Source organism: Ursus americanus, chromosome 25 (genome assembly GCF_024610735.1).
Source record: "Ursus americanus isolate L20-20 chromosome 25, mUrsAme1.1.p, whole genome shotgun sequence".
NCBI classification, from domain to species: Eukaryota; Metazoa; Chordata; class Mammalia; order Carnivora; family Ursidae; genus Ursus; species Ursus americanus.
The window spans coordinates 27,452,927-27,470,974 of NC_142151.1; positions in this window are offsets into that span (position 1 = coordinate 27,452,927).

Below are 18,048 nucleotides of genomic sequence, written 5' to 3' on the forward strand. Positions count from 1 at the left end.
TGGCCTGCCAAGGGGTCTTGTATCTCTGCCATAGTTAATTAGTTGGGAAATCAGGAATCTGCCACCACAACGTTTGCTTCAGGACTTCACTACTGCAACCATGATTCATGCCACCGATCAGATGCCCTATATCTTGCTCCTCAATATGTATGAAGCCTGGCAACCAGGTGCTGGGCAGAAAATGTGAATATCACCATCACTGGGCTGCAGACATAAGGAGCACCACTTTCTACCTTCCCATAATGTATCTTAGGCTTGTATCCATGTTAATACATTTAGGCTTATGGCGTTTTTTACAATTAATGCAGAGCAACAGACCAAAGTTTATTTAACTGCTCCCCTAGGATGGACACTTAGGTTGTTATTTTTCAGTGATACAAACAATGTAGAAATGAATGTCTTGATTCAGCCTCCTTAGGCACACAGTGAGTTTTTATCCAGCAAAGAAACAAACAAGTATAACTTCTGAATCATAGGGCATGCTTATCGGGAGGTTTAATTGATACTGCTGAATTGTTAAATTGCTCTCCTGAGGGACGCCTTGGTGACTCAGTTGTTTACGCGTCCGCCGTCGGCTCAGGTCATGATCTCAGGGTTCTGGTATCGAGTCCCGCGTCAGGCTACTTGCTCAGCAGGGATCCTGCTTCTCCCTCTGCCTGCTGCTCCCCCTGCTTTACTCTTTCTCTCTGACAAATAAATAAATAAATAAATAAATAAATAAATAAATAAAATCTTTAAAAAATAAAATAAAAAAATAATTTGCTTTCCTGAGTGACTATATCAATTTACTCTCTCACCCATAATGTCTAGCAATACCTACACAAATTTTGTAATTCTATTTCTTGGGGTTTCACTTTCCTGCCAATATTTGATTCAAACTCTTGCCAACATTTAATATTATCAAATTTGTTTAAATTTCCTAATTTTGTGGGTAAAACATTCTACCGTATCATTTGAATTTGTATATTCTTGATCATATGTGAGGTTAAGCATCTTTTTGCTTATTTAACATTTTAATTTCATCTTTTACTTTCCCAATTTACATTTTTTGCTCATTTTTTTATGGGTTGATTTCTTTTTTTCCCCTTGATTTGATTTTCCCTCAAACAATCTGGACACTATTTATGCTTTTTAATTTTTATAATTTATTTACCCTGAGGTCATAAACATATTCTTCTGTATTTCCTTAATCTATTTTGGTATCTTTGTTTTTTTATTTTGACTTTTAAATTGTTAATCATTTATTAAGTAGTCCATTTTGACTTCGTATGCTTCTTTAATCATAAACTTTTATATAAACATGATTTTTGCCTTGTTTTTTAGTTTATTTCACTGATTGAAAAATTATAAATCTGTATTAATTTTTATAGCTTTAAAATAAGTTTTTGTATCTGGGAAATTAAATATTTTCTCTTCTTAGACTTTTCAGAATTATCTTAGCTATTTTATTCTTCTATATGGATCTCTGACTTAACTTAAAAATTTCCATAATATGTATTTTTGGATTTTTATTGGGATTAAATGGATTTATAGATTAATCTATTGATTTTATATTCCTTAAAATACTGATTCATTGTGTCGATAACATGGTATAGTTCTTTGAGCAAACTTCTAGTTTTGCCTCAATAAATGTCTTCTACATTTTATGTTAATTCATGTATTTGTCAAGGTAAGTTACACTAGATGCTGTAACAAACAATCCCCAAATCTTTTTTTTTCAACTAACTTCTATCATGAAGATAGAAGCAGTTTCTTTTTTTAATTAAAACTCAACTAATCAACATACAGTGTATTATTAGTTTCAGAGGTAGAGTTCAGTGATTCATCAGTTGTATATAACACCCAGTGCTCGTTGCATCACATGCCGTCCTTAATGCCCATCACCCTGTTACCCCATCTTCCCACCCCGCTCCACTCCAGCAACCCTCAGTTTGTTTCCTATGGTTAAGAGTCTCTTATGGTTTGTCTGCCTTTCTGGTTACGTCTTGTTTTATTTTTCCCTCCCTTCCTCTATGCTCTTTTGTTTTGTTTCTTAAATTTCACATATGGGTGAAATAATATGATAATTGTCTTTCTCTGATTGACTCTTTTCGCTTAGCATAATACCCTCTAGCTCCATCCACATTGTTGTAAATGGCAAGATTTCTTTTTTTTTTTTTGATGAATGAGTAATATTCCATTGTGTGTGTGTATATATGTATATATATACAGACACACATATATATGTGTATATATGTGTATATATTTATTATGCGTGTGTGTGTGTATGTGTGTGTGTAGACACACATCTTCTTTACCCATTTATCTGTTGATGGACATCTGGGCTCTGTCCATAGTTTGGTTATTGTGGGCATTGCTGCTATAAACATTGGGGTGCAGGTGCCCCTTCAGATCACTACATTTGTATCCTTGGAGTATTTACCTAGTATTGCGATTGCTGGGTCTTCGGGTAGCTCTATTTTCAACTTTTTGAGGAACCGTCACACTGTTTTCTAGAGTGGCTTTGCCATCCTGCATTCCCACTAGCCGTGTAAGAGGGTTCCCCTTTCTCCACATCATTGCCTACATTCGTTGTTTCCTGACTTGTTAATTTAAGCCATTCTGACTGGTGTGAGGTGGTATCTCATTGTGCTTTTGATTTGTATTCCCTGATGCTGAGTTACATTCCTCAAATCTTCCTTACATCATAGTACAATGTGGACCAAGTTGGTTGGTGTTCTGTTTGACCCAGCCATTTTGGAAACCTAGATTGATAGGTCTGCCATTATCAATGAGTACTTCTAGATTCTCTCTGTCTTACCATCTAGTAGGCAAATAGAGAAGAGAGAGTGAAAGATAATTTGGGAGATTTTTTTGGCCAGAATGAAGTGGTGTGCATAACTATTGTTGCTCTCACAACTCAGTCATTTGCCCCACATTTCTGGAAGAGACGCAAGGAAAGAATCCTCATGTAAGCCCAACAGGTAAATAAAATGATTTTGGCGAACTCTTAAAATTGCCTCACCCACCTACATAGAAAATCCAAGAGAATCAACTAAAATACCAAAAAAAAATAGTAACAGAATTTAAAAAGGTAATTGGAACCAAGATTGGTTTACAAAAATAGATCAACTTCTTATATAACCAATAAGAATTATTACAGCTAACATGACAGAAGATTTTTCCTACCTGTTTCACTTAAATTGTCTCCAAATAGTGAATATTTTGGCTCTTCCTTTTTAATGTTTCTAGTCTCTCCTTTTTGTTTTAAATTTAAATATTGGAACATTCCATGATATTGAATTGAATGGTACTAACTGTCTTGTTTGTTATAATAAAATTTCAGCTGGTTAAAAACAAAATAAAATGCTGGAATGCCGCTGGCTGAATTTCTGAAATGTTTGTCTTGATGGAACTCCTCTTTTCAAAATGAAAGACATGATTTTGTGATCATTCTTTTGATAATGAGCCTCTACTTGTGTGGCTCTGAGTTTTCTTTTTTCCAAAAAGACAATTTTTTTTTATTATTGTTGAAATGGATTCAACAAGCAATTCTGCCTAAAGGTTTCTAGAAATTAAACTTTTTGTTTTGGTTTTTGGTATGGTTTTAGAAAATAACAGTTGAATGAAAGACTTAGTGATCATTTAAATCCTGACTGCCTAATTTAGCATTTCTATGAGAATGCTTTCTGCATTTTCGGTGCCTACATATCCCGGAGGCTACCAAACTGCATTGTAAAAATCATTATTGTTGATAATATTTTACTATTGTGAGTGGAAATAGCAAGGTTTGTAGTCAGGAACCTAGACTTCAAGCTCTTCTTTCACCATTTGCTGCATATCGAGCCAGCTACTTAGCTTTTCCTTGTCTTCACCCAATTTTTGAAAGGGATGAAAAACATCTTTCCTGCGGAGTGATGAGGACCGAACAGTGTCTTTCTGCTCAGTATCTATGGCAAATCCACCCTTTTACAAGCTTTTCACTACCACTTTGAATACTGATAGCTTTTCAAGTCGTGTTCAGCACTGATCTCCATACACAGATTCACCTCAGGTTTCTAAATCTCTCCTGGAATCTCTGTTTGATGCAGGACAAACACCCCAAATACCCTGTGTCCACCATCTAACACATTGTCTTATCCCTCATACTTGATCTTATCACTATGTGCTCCATCTTGTGGTTCCCTTGGGATCTGAAGAATAAATGGTCCTATAAATTTTAAACATTTCTTTTATCTCTTAGTTACATAATGTGACTCCATGCTTGTGGTGGCACCATTTTTAAACTTTTTCTTGTGTATATTGGGAGGGTTTTATTCTGAAGCTGCCTTTTAGTCTTGTTGACATGCAGTTGTGACTTTTTTAGTCTTGTTGACATGCAGTTGTGAAAGTCAGAATGAGCTGATGGGCCAGAACGGCAGGATATAGCAATTCTCAACTGGATACTTTGCTTAGTCATCTTAGGCCAAGATTTCTCTCTAACACTGTTCTCTCCTGTGAGATGACTTTTGTCAAAAGGTAACACCAATCTACCTCACAGAATTGCTCTCTTCTCGTCTACTTGCTCTCCATGCAACTTCAGTGACATTAGTTCTCCAGTACAGCTCACTCTCATCTGTAGACCAGCACGATTGAATGCTGACTGCATCGTTATACTTGGACATCCCTTAAGTATCCAAGTTGCGCTTGTTATGTCTTCTATCCCATTTACTCAGATGCTAAAGCCAGAAGCTTTCTTGTCAACTTTGCTTTCTTTGAATAACCCACTCCTTACATCAAATCAATCACCAAGTTCTGGTCAGCTCTCTTACTATCTTCAAATCAGACCACTCCTCTCCATCCCTAACAGTATTCAACTAATTTAGGTCATCATCATTTCTCACCCAAATTTTTGTAGTAATCATCTAACTGCTCTTCCTGCCTCTGGGCTGGTTCACCTTAATTCTGCCTCTAAATTTCTCTTTGAGCAGAACAATCTTTCGAAAGGCTTAATCTAATCATGTTATTTCCCTGCTCAAAGCCCCACATCCTTCATATGGCTTCTAAGAGGCTTCTTGTTGTGTCTTTAGCTTATCTTCAAAAACACATCTTCCACCACTCACCGCCCACATCTTGCTAGGAGCCACTTTAGGTCCCCCAAAATGTTTTGTGCTCCTTCTCACCACTGGGGCTCTGCAAAGCTGTTTCCCATATTTAAGACAGCTTTCCTAGCCCCCCTCCTGTCGTCCTTTACATTTTTTCACTTCCTTTTGATTTCAGTTCTCTGATCAGACTTTTTGACATTCTGTCCCTAAGACTTGATGTTCCCCCATCCATGTAATCTAAGCACCATTACTTAGTCTGTATTTTAGTCTGTATCACCCTATAGTATAAAAAATTGTGATAACTATAAACTTGAATATCTCTTTTACCAATTAGGGGACAAAGAGGGGATTGTATTTTGCTTATTTTGTAACCCCAGTGCCTAGGACTTTGCCTGGCACACAGTGTCTATTAACTATTTACTAAGTTAAAAAAATAACAAGGATACCTGAAACATTTGGAAAATATAAAATATTATATGTAAATATTTCAAGAAGTGGTAATAGTACTTTTTAAAAAGAAAATAAATTATTATTCATTAGATATTGCCACTCCTGCTTAATTTTAAACTAAACCCACAAAGGACATGTTTTTTTATGGAGTTTTTTACAAACACTAAATTTCATGAACTTTTTCTCTTAGAGGTGACTTGTAGATTTGAACTCCAACCAAAAAGAAAGAGTTAGCTCTTTAGTGTTCAAGATGAGAATTAAATATACAAAGAAATTCTGTCATAATTCCTAGGTCAGTACACCAGATTTTGTTTATAAAATAGCCTAGTTTTCAGAAAGATGGATTCTGAGACTATTTTGAAAACATTATATTGTGTAATGGAATTATTTGATGAGATGACGCCATTTTTCCTTTTGAAAACTACTATTTTGTTTATGTTCTCAGTCAAGGTTAGCACTTTCGTTCACATCTTTTCCTTTTCATATACTTTTGGTTTCTGTGTCGTTACATTCCAATTAATTTCTTCCCAACAACATGTCAAATTATCTCTTTTATCTTGAGTAAAACATACAAATGAAATATGGCTTTTTTATTGATTAGTATATAAAATGCTTGAAAGGCATTTAGAGATTATATGAAAAGATAGATTTCATATAACCACCTAATACCATTTTCAGACTCACTACCAATAAGGAAGTAAGTGAATCTTCCCTTAAATAAGTGAAGTTACTCAATGTATAAACCTGTTTTCTCAAATCTATATGTGAGACTACAAAAACTAAGCAAAGCAAAAGAAAACAAATCAACTAAACGAACAAAATCAGTCACTATTTGTTGTCCAGTCACCATAAAGGAGTCCTGTAGACCGTATAGCTATCGTCCTACAAGTCTATATACCTATAGACATGCCTTGTCCATATGCCCAGAGCATCTATTCAACCTTGGGGGGGGTACCCTATTTTAACATGACAGAAACAAAAAGAAACTAATAGAAGAAAGAACACAGTTCATGAAGCAAAGTAGTACTTTTAATTTTAATTTCATTCCTCATAGAGGGAAGAGTGATTATTACATCCAAATATAGGAGCAAGGCATCACATGAGACAAACATAGGGGAAGGAAGAACGCTTCAAAATTAAAAGCACAAAAACTGAAAAAAAATATTTTACAAGTTTGGAAGATAAATTTGAGGAGATTTCATTTAAAAAATAGAAAAAAGGCAAGGAGATGAAAATATGAAGTCTGATTTTTAAAATGGAGGATTGATATAGGTATAAGAATATTTTTATCTCCATGGACCTTAGGAAGCTACTGTAGGTATTTCTTCACCAAAACAAGGTTCCAAATCAAAAGAGAGGGTTTACGGAATCTAGAAGACAGAAAACCTCACTACTGGTGATACACGAAGGGAATTCTCAGGATAAAAGTGAAGGGTAACCCCAGATAACATACGTGCATCAGACTTCCAGAGCATTCAGTCCACGTAGAATTAGGACAGAGAAATCCAAAAGGGAACCTCTAAGGAAAAAAAAAAAAATAAGAAGTTGAAATAATAAATTATCTAATGCAAATGGATATTTTGAGAAGAGATTTATAATTCTTTCACAAGTCGGAGGAAATATTAGTGATAGAGTTTCAGTTAAGTTTCAGACAGAGAAGCACAATCACTGTAATGAGTATTCAGGGATAATTATTGGAATTTAGCCATACATAATGTAGGACAAGCTGGGAGTATGAAGTAAGGGGGAATAGAAGAATTAGAGAATTAAGCCACTCAGCAGCCCTCATAACGCCCTGGTACAGGTGGATGAGTTGGAGCGTGCAAGAAAATCTGAGAAGCCAAGTACATCTAGCCACTGAAATGGGTCCCTCAAAGGGGGAGCACGTGGAGAGGTCTATGGAATGTTCTTACTTCTGTGTCAATACCACATCTGATGGTAGATCTAAAGTCACTACTGTAGGAAGAAGAACTGGACAGGATACAGAGGAGAGCAACCCAGCCTGCACCTGCTGGGCACCCCTGTGTCTGTCCGTCACCGTTCGGTGCATAAAAGGACCTTTGGAAACTAGTGCTCAGTGCTTCGTTTCTACCTTTAAAATCTGTGCAAGTTTCTCTTTTGGCCAACTCTAACCTGAAATCATACAGATTCATTGGGTTAACAGAGCAATCCCACATAGGTAGGTAGAAGCAAATAAAGAAACACAATCCCAGGCAACTGTTAACTCCAGGGAAGAAATGTTTATATGAGAAACAAAGACAATCAAATCATTTCACATGGCTCATTTCTGAATAATATTTACGTATAAATCATCGTAAAACTATCTGACATATTGATTTAACCACAAATCATAGCTTCATTGAATGGATGGGAAGGAGGAGGGTATTTGCATGGAGAATGAGGTAGAAAGCAAGATTTAAGACTTCTAAATCCACATATTCCATAATAGGATTCAAAGTATAACAAGTAAAAATGAAATTTCTTAAAAAATATCAAGATAGAGTTATACAGACTTAAGCATATAAGTTCGAGGAAACAGCTAAAAGAGTTGAAGTTGTTCTTGGGGAGTGATGAAGGGTGGAATGGAAGACTATGTTTGTTACCATAAGGCATGGAGAACCACTGACTTTTTTAACTATTTACAGGTAATAATGTAATAAAAAAGGAATATTTAGTAAAAATAAGCACTATATTAAAAGGATAATGCCATAATAATTTATGTATGTGAATGGACTTAAAGCTACAGGAAGAAATTGCTAAGAAAATGTTAAGATATAACCAGTGGAAAAGAGGTCTGTACTCACATCAATGAAGGGGACATCATAAGAACAGTGAGGCTTAATAAAATTATCATAGGTAATAAAACATTTCAGATTCCTTAGGGTAGAATCAGTCTATTTAGATGCCATTAAACTTTCAGGAAAAACTGAACAGTTTTACTCAATCAATGAGTAAAATTCACTCAGAACTCACTGATTAGAACTTATTTATTTTGTAAAACAATAGCAGAGAACCACGAACAATCATCACTTAATTTTTTAAATGTATTCTTATGGTTCTGCTAGTAGCTCATGATTGAAAATTGAAATGTGAATTAGTTAATTGTCTTAGACCAGTGGTTAGCATGCAATTAGCTAATACATTGGTTCGTTCTATTTGCAGTTTTGAGGGTGACTTGGAAACTAACGTTGAACAAGCTACGTTTCAACTAAACTCAACTAACCATTGAGAGAATCCTCCCATAGTGAGAATTTCAGATATGCAAACAAATTCCTGAGACATGTGTCTTTGAAATAATCACAGGTTCAGCCCAAATGTTAAGAGATTGGAGGCCAATGTTTTTGAGATAAGTGCCTCAATTAATCAAAAAATCAGTTCTAGGCTAGTTGAGTCTAACATTTAAAGTATTCAGGAGAACTATAACAAAGGATTAAAATATGCTGTCAGTGGGGCGCCTGGGTGGCTCAGTCCTTAAGCCGCTGCCTTCGGCTCAGGGCGTGATCCCGGTGTTGTGGGGTCGAGCCCCACATCAGGCTCCTCTGCTGGGAGCCTGCTTCTTCCTCTCCCACCCCCCCTGCTTGTGTTCCCTCTCTCGCTGGCTGTCTCTTTGTCAAACAAATAAAATCTTTAAAAAAATAAAATGATAAAATAAAATAAAATATGCTGTCAGAAGACAGAAGTATTTTCATTTAAGGGCTCCTAAGAATTCACTGAGTTGGAAGAAGTTACTACCATAATATTCTGCAGCCTTTCCTCAAACCATGTGATCAATAAACAATATGATTATTGAAGTGCAATTTTAGATTGTGACCTATGCATTCTGAAACAATATGAGCATTTTTAGGGTTCTAGTCATTGGTTAAACAACGTTCCTGCAAAGACATTAGAACATATTGTTGCTTGAGATCCTTGAAGTTATATATTATAGGGATATGGACCCCTAAATTCCACTAAGTTATAGCGTTGTATTTTTTTTACTAAGGTAAAGAGTAAGAAAGAATGGAAGAGGAGAGGGAGAATACAACTCACATTCAGAGAGAACTAGAGAATACAAGACAAAGTCGAGAAAGAAAGAATAGCTGTGTGCCTGTAGATGGATATCCAGTTTCTTATTCTAGATTCTGTTTCCTGTCCTTGAATTCCATAGGTATCCAAACATCTTTCCAATATATTTCCCCCTAGCCACACTTGTGCTATAGTGATCAACCATCTCAATTTTCCAGCAACTGTCCCAATTTTAGCACAAAAGCCATGAATTCTGGGAAATCCTTAAATTCCAGACAAACTGAGATTAATAGTCACCCTAATCTGTGAGTATTTGCCTCTTAAAATAACGTGAAGTGAGTTTTGGAAACTGCCAACTAGGAAAGCCTTAATTAAGACAGAAAATTTAAGCCACATGCAACTGATGAATGTCTATTGTATCCAAAACCTCTGTTAACGCATCGTACTTTCTACTTAGTTCTATTATTTACAACTTAGAACATCGTGTAGCTGTGGGCAAGAGAATTGCCATAAACAGAGATGAGTTAACTGTAAGTAAATAAAACAGTTCAGATTGGGATGATCCACGTTGAGAGGAATTACAAGTATGTTGTAATTTTCAATGTCAGAATCCTAAATTATAACATTAAGTCACAGAGTTGTTTTAAGAGTGCAAGGTTTATCAAGCAATTCACCGTACTGAAATAGCACTTTCTTCCTTTTCACACATCAATAAAAAGAAAATGTTTTGCTCTTGATAGATAGATAGATATATATATATGGCATATAGCATATATATTTATGTATTTATATCTATGTGTATATATATATGCTAAATCAAGGAAGTTGTGCTTTGTAGACAGGTTTCCTTCCCTCAAAATCATTTGACTATCAATATTTGCAGCTAATATAGTTTAATAACTGTATTCTCTGCAAGAGAGGTCAATGAATGCAAGAGAAGTCAAAGCCATAAAGAAGCCAAAGAGATGATTACTTAGGAAATGACAGCAGCATCACCCTGAGCGGCAGCAGACAGACCACCCAGAGAGGATGCCTCTCAGCGGTGCTCCCCACTGGCTCCCACCACCCACACCCAGTTTGAGAAAAGAAATGATGACAGCTTAGTGAAGAGGCACAACCCTCACCAATAAAAAGATTGTCAGCAGCTTTGCAGATGGGCTCAGGAAAGCTTCTTAGCCTATAAAACACCGATCTCCTCCAAAGATCCCTGGTTTCTACATCTTTATTAGGGCCATCAGTTAATGAAGAGTGGTGGGAGCCTGAAAAAATATGGTCTACAGGGGAGATCTCGTATCCATATAGTTCTTTCCTGAAGCTCTTTCATTTGATCTTCTTGGAATCTGTGATGGAGGCAATGGAGTCACAATTATTCTATTTTGTAGATCAGAATTCAAGAGATCTCCATTGTCTTGCTTGACTGGTCAATACCATCATTCTAGTACTTAAGCTAATATTTATTGAGTCATTATGTGGTAGACACCAGGTTAGGCACTTGAAATAGATTATTTCACTTACTTTCAGAAAATCACTTTGGAATAGATAATATTATTATTCCTAATTTATAGAGTAGAGGACTTGGGCTCAGAGGATCATGGCAACCCGTGCAAGAAAGCACCAGAATTTAAGCCTGGGGCCTAGAATGGGTGCTGTCTACCTAGTCTTGATCCTATAGTACAAGTCCGTATTTTTGAATGTCTGTTACTTGAATTATTTTGCATTTTTTAAAAAAATTTTTGGCACCAATCTAGTGTTGGACCAATATCCTATGAGTTGATGCTAGTTATTTCCACATTCCTCTAACAGACATTTATTGTACACTTACTAAGTGCTGGGCACTGTTACAAGTCTTGAGAAAATATTAGTTTTTAAGAAGGCCACATTTTCTATAATAAAATTATTACATTCTTTGCTTTTGATTTTTCTTAATTACTTTTTCCTAGTCACACAAGGATGCTGTTTGCATTCCTACCTGTTGTCTCACATATGTGAGTAGTAGGATGATAGTAGCAGTCATGGAGCTTACATGGTTTTGACAAGACGTATGGAGTTTGAGAGACGTCCAATAAATCTGCAAAATGATGGGTGTTTGGGAGAACACTTATCTCCCCCTCCTCACAGTGTTCTGCGGAAGACACCTCTGCTTCAGGAACGCTAGTGACCTTTCTCTGCCTGCTCACTCTTCCTTCCCCAGATTTTCTGAGTTTGGGAGAAGGCATTGAATGTGCCTGGCTCAATCTCTTCTGTATTGGGTTTAGGACCTTGTTGCCTGCTGAGAGGGTGCCTCTGAGTTTGCTTGCTTTCAAAATGAGCTCAGCTAGTGGAGAAGATTCTGCTCCTGTGTGTGGAGGTCTCCTGGTGCCCTGCACTTCCTGTCATGGGTGCAGTGTCCCAGCTTGTTAGGTCTAAAGCTGATGTTCATTCTCTAATGAGTTCTTCCGGTTAAAGAGCAGTTATTTCTATCTCTCATTCCTGCTTCTTTCTCTTAATTTCGTCTGAACTTGGAATCTGTATCTTCTCTGGATCCATAAAGTCTATATCAGAATTGTCTGTCAATTTGCTAGTTTGCTCAGATCCCACACCAGAGAGACTACCCTATTAATTTCCAGTACATACTCATATGTATCTCAAGTCCTTAAAAAGGAGTCCAGTAAATGCTTGTTGAAAAAAAATGGGCTTCAGTTCTTCTCACTTTTAATACAAAGAAGTTGGATTAATTTCTCAAGTTCCAACTAGGACTGATGCATGGATCTTAAAAAAAGGCAGGAAGGACTATCTATCCCAATCATGGCATCATAATAAGGACTAAATTAACTGACCTACCTGATTTTTTTAAAAAAATGACAAATTGGACTTCATCAAAATTAAGAATGACTGCTTTTTGAAAGACTGAATAGACAAATAGTTTCTATTTCTATTGGTATGCCTTCAAGTTAAGATAGAAAAGATGAGCCACAGAACGGAAAGGAATGTGTGCAAAGTACGTATCTGATAAAGGATTTGTATTCAGAATATATAAAGAACTTTCAACATCAATAATAAGAAAATGAACAACCCAACAAAAATATGGGCAAAAATATGAGTGAACACTTCACCAAAGAAAATACAAAATGGTAAAAAGCACATGAGAAGATGTTCAACATCATTGGCCAACTACTGGCTTTCCTGGGTCTCCAGCTTGCGGACGATATACCTGGAGTTTCTTCTGTTCATTGACCTAAATATCTACCTTTTCTCCTATATTACGCCTAGTGAATTATTCATTAAGGTGACTAAAAATAGGAAAAATGTGTTTAAAATATTTATATTCATTCTAACCTTCTTTGGGAATTTTCACATCTTTATATAGGTCCATATCTGGTATCTTGTTTCTTCTGCCAGAAGAATTTCCTTTAACATCTCTATAATACAGGTTGCCTTGTAATGAATGCTCTCAGCTTTTGTTTTCTAAAAAAGTACTGTCTTTATTTCTGAAAGATATTCACTTTGTAGAGAGATCTAGGTTGATAGTGTTTGTTTGTTTTTCTGTCAGTATTTTAAAGATGTTGCTCACTGTCTTATTGCTTACCCTCTGATGAGAAATCTTCCGTCATCCTTATCTTTGCTTTTCCAGTATGTAATGTATCTTTTCTCTCTGGCTGTTTTTAAGATTTTATCATTGGGTTTCAACAGTTGCTCACAGTGTCCCTTAGTGTAGTTTTCTGTATGCTTTTTGTGCTTGGCCCTTGTTGAGCTTTTCAAATCTATAGGATTATATTTCCCATCAAATTTAGAAAAAATTCAGCCATTATTTTATCAAATATTTCCTCCCTCTTCCATGGGAACTCCAATTACATGTGTTTTAGGTTAGTTGAAGTTATCCTACAACGCACTGATACTTTGTTTCATTTTTTAAGGTTCTCTGCTCTCTCTGTTTCTTTCAGTATAGTTTCTATTTCTATTGCTATGTCTTCAAGTTAAGTGATTTTTTATTTTTTGGCAACATCTAATCTGCCATTAATCCTATTCAGTGTATTTTTCAGCTCAGACACTATAGTTTTCAACTGTGGAAATTTGAGGGCCTATTATTTTTTATTTATTTTATGGCTCTATTTTTTGAACATATGGAATTCTGTTATAATCATTTTAACGTTCTTTTCTATTAATTACAATATCGGTAGCTGCTCTAATTGGTTAATTTTTCTCCTTATTGAGGTTGAGGGTCATGTTTCCCTGCTTCTTTGGATGCCTGGTAGTTTTTTGTGTTTTTTTTAACTGTATTCTATTTTAAAAAAACTTTCCATTTTAGGATAGTTGTGTATTTACAGAAAAAAATGTGAAGATAATGCAGAGAGTTCCCATCTACCCCATGCCAAATTTACCTCACTATTAACATCTTACATAAGTTTGGCACATTTATGATAATTGATGACCAATATTGATACATTATTATTAACGAAATCCATCTTTATGGGGAAGAAGGAGCAGAAGGAACGAATCTGAAGCAGACTCCCCACTGAGCACAGAACACACGATCTCATGACCCTCATGACCTGAGGACTTGAGCTGAAGTCAACAGTCAGACCCTTAACCAACTGAGCTACCCAGGAGTCCCCATATTTCCTCGTTTTTTTCCCCCGATGTCTGTTTCTATCCCAGGATCCTATCCAGGATTACACTTAGCAGTCATGTGTTCTTAGGCTCCTCCTGGCTGTGATAATTTCTAACTTTCCCTATTTCCAATGACCTTGACAGTGTTGAGGAGTGTTGGTAAGGTATTTTACAGAATGGCCTTCAATTATTTGTCTGATTTTTTTTTTCATCACAATTAGGCTGGGGTTGAGTGGAGAACTGCCATTCTCACCACATCATATCAAGGGCACATATTATCAACATGACTGAACACTGGTGGTGTTAACCTTGATCACCTGGCTAAGGTAGCATCTGCCAGATCTCTCTGCTGTAAAGTGATCTTTCTCCCTGCTCTCAACAATGTACTCTTTTGAAGGAAGTCACTATGCACAGCGCATGTTTAAGTAAGAGGAAAGCTGTGCTTTCCCACTCGTCGAGGGTGGAGTATCTATATAAATTGTTTGGAATTCTTCTGCATGGGAATAATTTTTGATTGGATGCCAGACATGTTGAATTTTACCTTTGTTCTTCAGCTTTGTTGTGGGACGCAATTACGTTACTTGGAGACCATTTGATCCCTTTGGTTTTGCTTTTAAGCATTGTTAGGTGGGACCGGAGTGTTGCTTAGTCTATGTCAAATTATTCTCCACTCGAGGCAAGACCCTTCTGAGTACTCTAACTAATGCCCTATGAATTATGAGATTTTTCTGTCTGACTTGTGGAAACAAGCAATATTCCTGGGCCTGAGTGAGTGCTGATATTATTCTCTGTAATCCTTTTTGGCTGATTCTTTCCCTGGCTCGGAGATATTTTCTTACATAACTGTGATCAGTACACTGCAGAACACACAAGCAGACCCACTACAGACCTTTTGAATTCTTCTTCAACATAGCACTTGCCTCTCCAGTACTCCATCTTGCTAACTCTAGCCATCTTGGTTCCTTCACTCAGTTCTGTGTCCTCAACTCAGAGAATGTGCTGGACTTTGCTAGTGGTCTCCTTGTCTGTTCTGAGACATATTAACTCATTAAAGGCACTAAGCTCAGGAAAAAATAGTATAGATGCGTTTCCCAGTTCTTTGGGATCATTGTCCTTCAGTACCTGATGCCCACATAATGTTTTGAAAATATTGTTTCATATATTTAGCCCAGTGTTTTTTTGTTTTTGTTTTTTTTTTCAGGCAGGAGGAGAAATCTGGTCTCTGTTAGTCTGTTTTGGTCAGAAGTGGAGGTCTCCTCTGTCACTTTTCTCCTCTCACTTCCAGTTATACAGAATCACCTGCCATTTCCATAATATGCTGTGGAAATAATGCTTGCCTCCGGCCTCTGCAGATGCTGGCTATTCCACCTCTTCCATATTTCTCCTTCATTTACCACCTGACACATTCTTTGTCAGCTATTTTGTCCTATTACGGAAATCTCTTCATTCATTCAATGTATTGCTTTGAAGGCTTACCAGATGCTAGGATTTTATTTGATTCTCACAATGTTCCGTTTGACTTCTTAAAATCTGTCCAGTCAGTAAGGCATGGAAGAGGGGTTTGAATTCTGATTATATCATTCTGCCCATGTTCCTTTCGTGATGATTATTATTTCCCTTCATCATTTTTCAGCATATACAATGTTTCTAGCCTTGAATTAGAGTGCTTTGGAAGTGGTCCTAGTTCTAGAAAACATGATCTTTATCCTCAAGAGTCTTAAAATACGTTTAAAAAGAACATGAGGGGCGCCTGGGTGGCACAGCGGTTAAGCGTCTGCCTTCGGCTCAGGGCGTGATCCCAGCGTTATGGGATCGAGCCCCATATCAGGCTCCTCTGCTATGAGCCTGCTTCTTCCTCTCCCACTCCCCCTGCTTGTGTTCCCTCTCTCGCTGGCTGTCTCTATCTCTGTCGAATAAATAAATAAAATATTAAAAAAAAAAAAGAACATGAACACACTTCAAACAGGTAATGGGATAAGGAGACATAGGACCAAGGGTTAAATGAGGTGGCACAGAGGATCTTTGTATTGTTTTTAAGAGATCATAGGATAGAATAGTTGATCAGTGCGTCATGGTTAACATGTGAGAAGAGCAACATTTTGATGAATATTGAGGATTTGACCGGATCAGATGCTCCTAATTAGTTTGCTGAGGTTCAGGAGTGTTCCGCAAAAGGATTAGAGGTATATCTAAGTTCCCTCATGCTCAGGGTGCCTGGTGAGGACCAGAAATCACACATTTATCCATTAGTACCAAATAGATATCATCAACTTTTATGAAAAGATTGGGATAAAGGGAAAATGAGATGCAGGAAAAGCAAATGAGGATAATAATCAGAATAGAGGGGAGAGAGGGGAAGTTTGTGATGAACAATCATGAGAAAGCTCCGACATGTGAGGGTTGTGAGATGGTGGAGTGGCACTTAGACCAGTCACTGTACCAATATAATGCCTATTTGTAATACTGTTTGCTCAAAAAAAGAATAGGAAGGAAGGAAAGAAAAAAAGAAAGTAAAAAAAAAAAAATCTAGGATAGTATAGAGGGTGTCTTTCAAATAAAAATAATACTCTCCAAAATTCTTAAATTAATCGTCTCCAGTCCAATGTTCTTATCTGGTCTCCATACTTTTCTATAGTTTTATGACATCAATTGAGGAAAGGGAGACTAGTAAGTATTTGTTTTTAATTTCATTTTCTTAAGCCTATTTTACTGAGGTAGGATATGTGTTTGAGTGGAACAAACTCTCCTTATTTCTTTTGCCAGTTTGGCAGATTAGATTAAGATCCTTAAGTTTTGATAATGGGAAGAAGATCTGAACTAGAAGAAAGATATTAAGGTCCTTATGCAGATCTCTCAGCCAGACTTTCATCTTGTTATGCCCTCCCCGCTTCCCAAAGTAACCTCGTGGGGTGGGGGTGGGTAAGCTTCATCATAGTATGGGAGAAAAAAGGCGAAACAGCTGTGTGGTATGTCTAAGGGAGACAAAGAGGCATCCTCTCAGAATCCCGGACACTCCCCCAAGGATGTATTATATATTTGACCATGGTAAATGATCAGATGTGATGCTGAAACTGGAAGATCTGCAGGGTCTCATTGTGAGGGTGGTCAGGGTAAGGGAATACTCTCAACAGATGGGATATCAGGCATCTAAGGGGATGCCAAAATGGAGGAGGAACAATAGTGAGGAGGCGGTAATGTATAATAATGTACAATAGATTCAATAATGAGCATATCATCCAACGATGGATGCCTCTCCTTGCCCAACCCAAACTCCATCGACACAACCTAGAATATCCCAGGAACTTGGGTGCCATTTTAGGGAAGAGGAGTCATGGGGAAAATTTGAATTTACCATCAATAAATCGTGTCTTACTGGATTTACCTGAAATTGATCAAGATTACATTTCTTAACACTGGGCACAATAGGAATTCAAAGTAGAGATCATATTGCTTTGCAAAAAAAATAAATAAAGTTAAGGTTTCGCACATCTGAATCCATGACTTAAAATTTTGTGCCCTCTACCTCTACTCCGGGGAAGTCGATTAAGCTACCAGCTTGAAGAGATTAAGAAGAGAGATCCCTGGGTCATAACTCTAACTTTTCCATCAGTTCCTTATGGTATTTTGCCTCAATTTCTCTATTTGTAGAGAGCAAATTTGGCATGTTTCCTTCTCATACGCTAGTAGTACCTAGGGTAAGGACACCATGTGGTTTCAATTTTTCGGAGTGCTGGTTCAGCTGTGTACGTTTTACCGTCAGCCTTAGATAGGAGAGAATTTTAAGTAAGACTTTTCCTGGACTTGGCATTTATTTTCCAAGTTTTTGGTTACTTGGGCCTTATAATATGGTAATGTATTCCTGTGACCTTGGGAATGATGTATATTCAAGGTAGAGGCTTATGTGGAAAAAAAATACTTTGATTTCATTTTTTAGAAAATAACT